Source organism: Stenella coeruleoalba (genome assembly GCF_951394435.1).
Source record: "Stenella coeruleoalba genome assembly, chromosome: 1".
NCBI lineage: Eukaryota > Metazoa > Chordata > Mammalia > Artiodactyla > Delphinidae > Stenella > Stenella coeruleoalba.
The window spans coordinates 45,717,399-45,725,405 of record NC_137169.1 but is presented as its reverse complement, the minus strand read 5'-3'; positions in this window follow the sequence as shown (position 1 = coordinate 45,725,405).

The window sequence follows — 8,007 nt, the reverse complement described above, 5'->3', positions numbered from 1 at the left end:
CATCACCATAATCACCACCACAATTACCACCATCATCACCACAACCACCATCACCAGCATCACCGTAATCACCACCACAATTACCACCATCATCACCACAACCACCATCACCAGCATCACCATAATCACCACCACAATTACCACCATCATCACCACAACCACCATCACCAGAATCACCATAATCACCACCACCTCCTCTACCATCACCACCATCATCACAATCACAACCATTACCATTGCCACTATCGCCATCAACACAAACATCACTGCCACTGTCATCAGCACTGTCACCACCACCCTCACCACCACTGCCGCCACTACCAACACTATCAGCATCACCATGAGCTTCACCACCACCAACAACAACATCACTACTACCAACACCTCCATTAACCTCTCAATTACCCCCATCATGACCATCACCACCACCGCCATCATTACCACTGCCATCACTTCTACCACCAGTTCCACCACCATCATCATCATTGTATCCAAAGCTCATTCAAAGAGTTTTAGAGTGCTGAGTCTTCCTCGCTTTCTCAACTCCTGTTCAGTTGTTAACAAAATCAGCTTTCCCAATGCAGTTTGTTCCCAGATGTGTCAATGCAAATCTTTCTCTGGTGGGTTTCCTACAGGACTTTCTGTGGCTGTTATCAGCCAGACGGTCAGTACACATAGAGTGTTGTGTGGATACTAAACAGGGCTCCCCGTCCACGAGGAGCACATTGAAGAGCCAGGAAAGCGTGCTCAGCGCACACAGGTAGGCAGCATGGCTCCTCGCTTCACCTGAACTACCTGACGTAGTGGGTCCTAAAGTCAAAGTGGCATTGTTTCAAATCCCGGCTCTGCCTTTAAATGGCTCCGTAACTCTGAGTCAGACTTCTCCACACTTCATCCATAAAATTAGATGAGTAGCACCTATTCCTCGACTTGTTGGGAGAAGAAACGAGATAACGCCTGTAATGTGGTAGCTCAGAGCTGCCAGGTATCAAGCGTCTACTATGAGTTCTGTCTGCCCCGAGTCTAGCATGGAGCTTGGCCCGTTGGTCCTATTGATTGATCTCCCCTGAACTCCTCTCCCAGGCTGTGTGATCAATCTCTTACAAAGGTAGAAAGAGCCACAAGGGTTGAAAGGAAGGAGTGACAGAACCCAGCTGGAAGCTGAAGGTGGGGCAGGAGGCACTGATCAAAGGGGACTTCATTAGTGACTGAGCTCACTTTGAGGAGTACGCAGGGTTTCCCTTGGCCCAGGTGGATGGGAAGAAAAGGCAAATTTATTGTCCCTTCTCTGCCTTATTTCTGAGCCTCGACCATTGTACAGTTCATGCTGCAGGATGCCCACCACAGAGCTGACTTGCAAAAAAGCTGTTGAATGAATAAATATAAAGTGACTTCATTTACACATTACGCTATGACCACCACTAAACTGGTCACCCCTGAGAGCAGGAACCGCACCTTCTTCCTCTCTGTACCCCAGCACCCAGCAGTGTCCAACACATTGGCAGTGAGCTGTGTTTGCAAGTAACGTAACACAACTCCAGATAATTAAGCAGAAAAGGAACATATTAAAGGATCTTGGGTATCTCACTGCATTTCTGGGAGGCCCGGAGAACCTGGCTTGGAGACTACACAGCCTTGAGCAAGGCCACAGAAGGCGCACGGGCTTCAGTAGTTGTGGCACGCGGGCTCAGTTGTTGTGGCTCTCGGGCTCTAGAGCGCAGCCTCAGTAGTTGTGGTGCACAGGCTTAGTTGCTCCGTGGCATGTGGGATCTTCCCGAACCAGGGCTTGAACCTGTGCCCCTGCGTTGGCAGGTGGATTCCTAACCACTGCGCCACCAGGGAAGTCCCTGTGCTGAGCATTTTCCACACTTTCTCTCCCTTAACCACCAGCACATCCCTGTTAGGTTGTGTACTGTCCCATTTTACAGATGAAATCCGCCTTAGATTTGCTCAAAGCCACACAGGTAACAAAATGAGGATCTAGAATTTGAGCCCAGATGTGCCTGTCCCCTGAACCAGAGTCCTCGCCTGCTAAGCTCTTTTTCAGAGCAGAGCTTAGCCTTAGGGATATGGCTGCAATGGCCATGAGTTAACAGGATGGGCTGCAGAGGGAGACGGGGGCTGCAAGACCATTTAAGCAGCAGAGCATCCTCCGAGCTTTACGTGCCTATTATCCTTTTGGTCTCAGTTGCCTCTTACTCAATTCTGAATTCCTCAGGTCGGAGACTACTTTAATTTACCTTTGCCGCCCAGCCACTGGCTCAGGGCCCAGCCCCTGGTAGACCCTCTGTGATGTGAGTTGAGTGAATTGATTGGATGCCCTGTGTGTTTCCAAGACAACAGGCCTGTCCCATTCATCTCTGCAGCCCTAGAGCCTGGCACTGGGCCTGGCACGTGGAGGGCCCTGAATGGCTGCTTGGTGCTCACCAGGCTCCTCATAAACCCAAAACCCTCTCCAAGGAGACTTTAGGCCTCGACTCCCTCCCCGTCTTAACCTCATCAGAAAATTACCTCCCATTTATCTCATCCTCGTGGACGATTTAACCTTCCTAGGTCACCATGTGCTTCTTGTTCTTCTCCGCTGGAACCTGATTAGAACATCGACTTGATCCCCTTTTAACAGCTTGTGTCCTGGCAGCTCTCCAAAGCATGGTGTCAGCTCTCTGCCTGCATCGTTTCTCATTCTAACAACCCAAAGGGGGGTATTACCTCCATTTTCCAGAGGAGGAAATGGAGAGGAAGTGCAAGCAATTTGCCTAATAATTGAAAAAGTCTGATTAGAAACCCAAATCCTGTTAATGCTAAAACATGGACTTTAAGGCCTGTCTAAGGGTCTCGCATTAAAAGAAAAGTGTGTAACAGCTTCATCCATTCTGTGTGTGTGTGTGTGTGTGTGTGTGTGTGTGTGTGTGCGCGCGCACGCGCATGTGTGTATTTGCTGCTATGCCCAGGCACTCACTCCGATAGACGCCAGACTCATCATAATGACCCAGTGGCCGCCCTCCGGGAATTCAGAATCTAGATGGGATGTTTTGTTTATTTTTAAATTAATATATCATAGAGGATCTTGGCCAAGGTCCAGTTATTTTAACAGAGAGAGTTTAGTATAAAGAAATATAAGGTCAGTTAATGTTGTTGACTCGGTGGCTGAAGAGTCAAGAAGGAAACACTTAGGAGGGAGGAAGTGCAGGAAGTGCAAGAAGCTGCTGACTCCGAGGGCTTCGGGACAAAGGGAAGAGGTCGGAATTATTCAAAGTAAACACTTGGAGGAGGGCCCTGTGGGCCTGGGACCCAACCCCTGGGGAAGGGGGCTGGTTGCTGGTGCTGGTGCCTGTGAGGATGTTCTGCAAGGACTGGGAAAACTGCAGATTGGATCCAGCTGCTGCTACAGGGAGGCACTGCTACTGCAATAGAAGCACTGCTGGGTTATGCTCACAGGGAGAGGATGGCAGACACCTCTGGAAGCAAACAGGAGGGAGCAAGTCCCTTCTTCGCCCTTCCCCTCCCCCACTCCAACTGATGGCTGAGCAGCCTTTCTCCCTCTCTCCCGCCTCTGTCTCTCTCTTTCTCTCTCTGTCTCTCATGTCTTGAGCACATGCACAGATCCTAATGGAGGGCCAGTGGGCAAAGCAGAACAGTGTAGTTTGCAGAATCCCATCTCCAGTATCCAAAGCCAAGCATAGAAAGACAGGGTTGGAGCTGAGAGGCGATAACTTAATAACTGACACACAGGATAGGAAAGGGTCTGGACTGGAAATCAACGTTCCTGAACCTTCTCCTGTCCCCTTCCACTAACTTGCCATGTGGCTTGAAGTATGTTGCTTTACTCCAAGCTTTGGTTTCTTCTGCTGCAGAATGAGAGGGGTGCTCTGAACTCCTGCTTCTCAAACTGTGGTCCTCAGACTAGAAGCTTTGGAATCCCTTGGGAGCTTGTTAGAAATGCAGACGTTCTGATCCCACCCCGACCTCCTGAATCAGAATCTGCATCTTGGCAAGATTCCCAGTGCACAGTCAAGTTTGAGAAGCAGTGCTCAGAGTGCCCCTCCTAGCCAGGCCCAAGGCTGACAAGCATAGCAAGGACAGGGACAAGACCCAGGCTCGCGGTCAGACAGGTCTGACTCGAATTCTGCCGTGGGAGCTGGCAAGTTGCTTAGCTTCTCTCAACTTCAATTTCCTCATCTTAAAAAAAAAAAAAAAAAGAGAGAGGTATTTCATGAAACTCATGGGATCACAGTAAGGATGAGACAAGGTGAAACATGCAGTCTCCAGACACCAGCAGGAGGCCCTCAAGAAGACTTTGATAGAATCTGTTACAGAATCAGTGTACCAGTGTGGGTCAGGACATCAGGACAGTCAGTCTTCCTGGGAGCAACACTGAAACCGGACCTCAATGAATTCACAGGACATGAACAGATTAACCACACTCCAAGGAGACTGGCATCTGAAGAGACTCCTTAAAAAGCCAGAAATGTCAAACATTTGTTCTCGTCTCTAGAATAAACAGTGTGCACCTAGGAATGCCTCGTATTTGTTGTGTGCTCTTGAAGTCATGATGACTCTTCTCCTGGCCTCAGTTCCCACATCTGTAAAACGGGATCATTTTGTAATTTTCCCATGGTGGACATTACTTATATAATGAAAAGACATTTGCAAGGTCGTTTATCTTTTAAAGAGTGACTCCAATGCTTCCAGCTTGGGGACTGTATTGGTTGTGCCACATTCCGGGATAGGGCCTTTGGGAGGTTAAACAGCAAGAACTTCAGGCATGCTGAGGTTGGCGTTCCCGCAGGACTCCAAGAAGGAGATGTCCAGTAGCATTGCCTATACAGGATGAGAATGGGGTATGTTTGTATATGTGTGCCCGATATGTCTCACTCACTTCCTCACTGTACAAATGTGGTCACATCTTTGTTTTTCACATTAACTGCTCAAGCCCCCACCTGCCCTTCTTAATAGAAAGTCCAAAATCTCTCTGTTAAGAGACCTGTTTCCTTCCCAACTACCCAAGGACTCGGAGGATTGAAGTCCTTACGTCACTGTTGTAATGACTCACCACTGTCAGATGGTGTCACTGTTCAACACCACTCCAGCTGCAGCCCATAGAGGCCAACAACCCTCTCCTTCATTTCCCCAAACAGAAGAGCAGAGCTAAGCCCTCCCTGTCCCTCGGTGGATGCTCGTCCACCGGATCCCTGTGGCAAGCTGTCCGTTGAGGCTTTTGCCCTTTCCACCAGCTCCAGGACCAGGGACAAGCTCGTGCGGTCTACCTGCTGGGTGTCTCTACCTTCAGATCTCAAGGAGAAGGGGCTGAGGAGGGGGCCCTCTTCTCCCCAGCAGTGCCAGTTTTCTTATGTAAATTGGCCCACGTTCCCCTCCGATCCTCTGCTTATCCGAGCCTGAGTCCAGAGACCCTGCACAGAGCCAAGGTCAGTGCCAAGGCGTCTTGCTTGGGAACGGCATTTCTGTCTTCCCAGACATCTGGTGCCCAGAAAGGTTTGGGAGCCTCTGCGTATGGGTGAAGAGTGAGGTCACAGCAGGTCTGGGGTGTTGAGCACCAGGAGAGCCATGGGCCAAGGAGGGGTCCCTGAGCCCCACCAAGGCTGGGAAGAGGGAGGGAGGGAGCAGTGCCAGGTGGGAGGCTGAGCAGACTGGTGGAAAGAGGGCATGGGTCACAGGCTCGGGGGGACAGGGTTTCAAGGAGAGAGGACCAAGAGGGCAGGGAGGAGGCCTGAAGGGACCCTCTGGGTCAGGCAATTCTAAAGTCATGGGTGGTCTCGATGCAAGCGTTAGGAGCGGGTCACAGGAGCCTAAGTGAGGTTGCAGTGGGATTAGGAATGAGGAAATGGGCAGAAGTATGTGTAACTTACCCAAGGAGCATGTCTGTAAAGAGAAGCCAGAGTTGGGGTAGGGAGGGGGGCAGGTCCGGAGAAGGCTTTGCCATTACAGGGCGGTGCCTGTGAAGACAGCACACAGAAGGGGTAATTGACTTGACTGAGGGAGGAGAGAGAGGGATTGAGGGCAAATGTTGGGAGGAGACGGAGAGGAACAGGAAGGGTAGGTTGGCCCCATCTTGGGTCATCATGTGATACCAGCTTAAGGAACCTGCTTGTAGCCAGCAGGGAGCCATGGAGCTGGTAGAGCAGGGGCTGTGCTTGGAGAAGATCATGTGTCTGGATGTTTACTTCACATTTAACCAAGCTGGAGATCTCTGGGGTTGACGGTACGTTTTAAGCCAGCTTATCAAAGGAACACCAGTGATCTAATTAAGATATATATTTCTACACTCTGACTTCTCAACCCTATCATCTCCACAACAATCTGAGCCACATTTCTGTGCTGGTGAAGAAAGGCAGGACTTGACTTGGGCTAAGCTATTCATTCACTTGACCTGTATTACAAAGATAAAGTTGTCAGTTTCTTCTGGGGAATCAAAATGTTCTAATTAGATTAGATATGATGATGGTTGCACAACTCTGTAAATATACTAAAAAAACATTGAACTGTACACTTTAAACAGGCAAATTTTATCATATGTAAATTCTATCTCAGTAAAGCCGTTAAAATTTTTTTCATACCCAACTAATGGGCAGCCACCTATGAAACACCAAGCCAAGGGGAACGATAGGTTTTCCAACCTATGATGAAAGAGTACTGTCTTCCTGGAGGCTCCAGCTCTCCCAAGCTGCCTACACACATTGCTCTCTCCTACTGACATCTGCAGCCCAGCACTGCTAGGCTGGTGGAGCCCACACTCCACCAGTCCACAGCCAGTGCTAGACTGAGTTTTCATTGCTGTGGACCAGAGTTCTAATTATAGAACACCTGACCTTCCCCCTGGCATCCCCACAGCCTAGCAGATTGTCGAACACATTGTAAGTGCTCAGTAGATATTTATTGAATGAATGAAAGAATGGCATAGCTGGAAGGAGCATAAAGGTTTCTTTTTAATATCACTAACTTTAGGGACAAGAGTACTGATGCTCAGAGAGGTTAAGTGAACGGACCCCTTAGCGAATAAGAGGCAGTGGGTTCAGTTCAACATGTCCTTAGTGAGTATTTGTCTATAAAGATTTATTCTGAGGACTGTGAGTGATACCCACACAATGAAGGTGAAGTCCTCGCTCTCCACAAATAGGGGATTTAAACTGCATCATGCCTGTACAGGAGAAAGGAAGAGACGCTGCAAAAGTCCTTGAATCAGGCTCTGAGCCGGAGTTGTATATTCGCCAGTCTCCTTCAGTCTCCGTAATTTTATTTTCCCCAATTTACAGATGAGGACATTTAATCTCAGGGACATGAGATACTACAGGAAGATTCAAAATTTGAACACGGGTCTATCTGGTGGCAAAATCTAAGCTCCTTTCCTAACACTATTTTAATTCAAGAAATAAAGACCAAATGAGTTCAAACGAAGAAGTTGCCTGCATCTCTTGGAGATGAGAGAGTACTTGATTGAAAACTTTGACAGAAAGCCATGAGGTGGAGGGAGGGTAAGGAGATGGGTGGTCATTTTGGATGGAGAAAATGCAGAAGGAACTTCATGTATGAAGAAAGTCCCATAAATCAGTTTAGCTGGAACTAGAGTCCATGTCAGGCAATAGTGGGGACAAGGGGGGAGTGGGAACTTAGGGCCATATCGTGCAGACCCTTGAAAGCCAGGAAGAGAAACTTGGACTTACTTTTAAGATAGTGCTTCAACAGGGAGATGGCACACATAATCAGAGCTGGGCTTTGGGAAGAGTAACCTATCAGTGTATGCAGGTCAGCTTACAAAAGTGAGAAACTGGGGAGAGGGAATCAGGAAGTTGCTGAAATCATGCAGGGCCAGAAATAAATGGGTGTTCGGTGGAGTTGGAAAGGAGACAATGGTTTATATTGCTATAATGTACACGTGTGTATCCATCTGTGGGTGGATGTGGATGTGACCCATCTGTGCTATAATTATATAATTGCTGAGTACATCTGCTCAGTAATAATAAGAGATATTTACTGAGTACTGGGCACTTT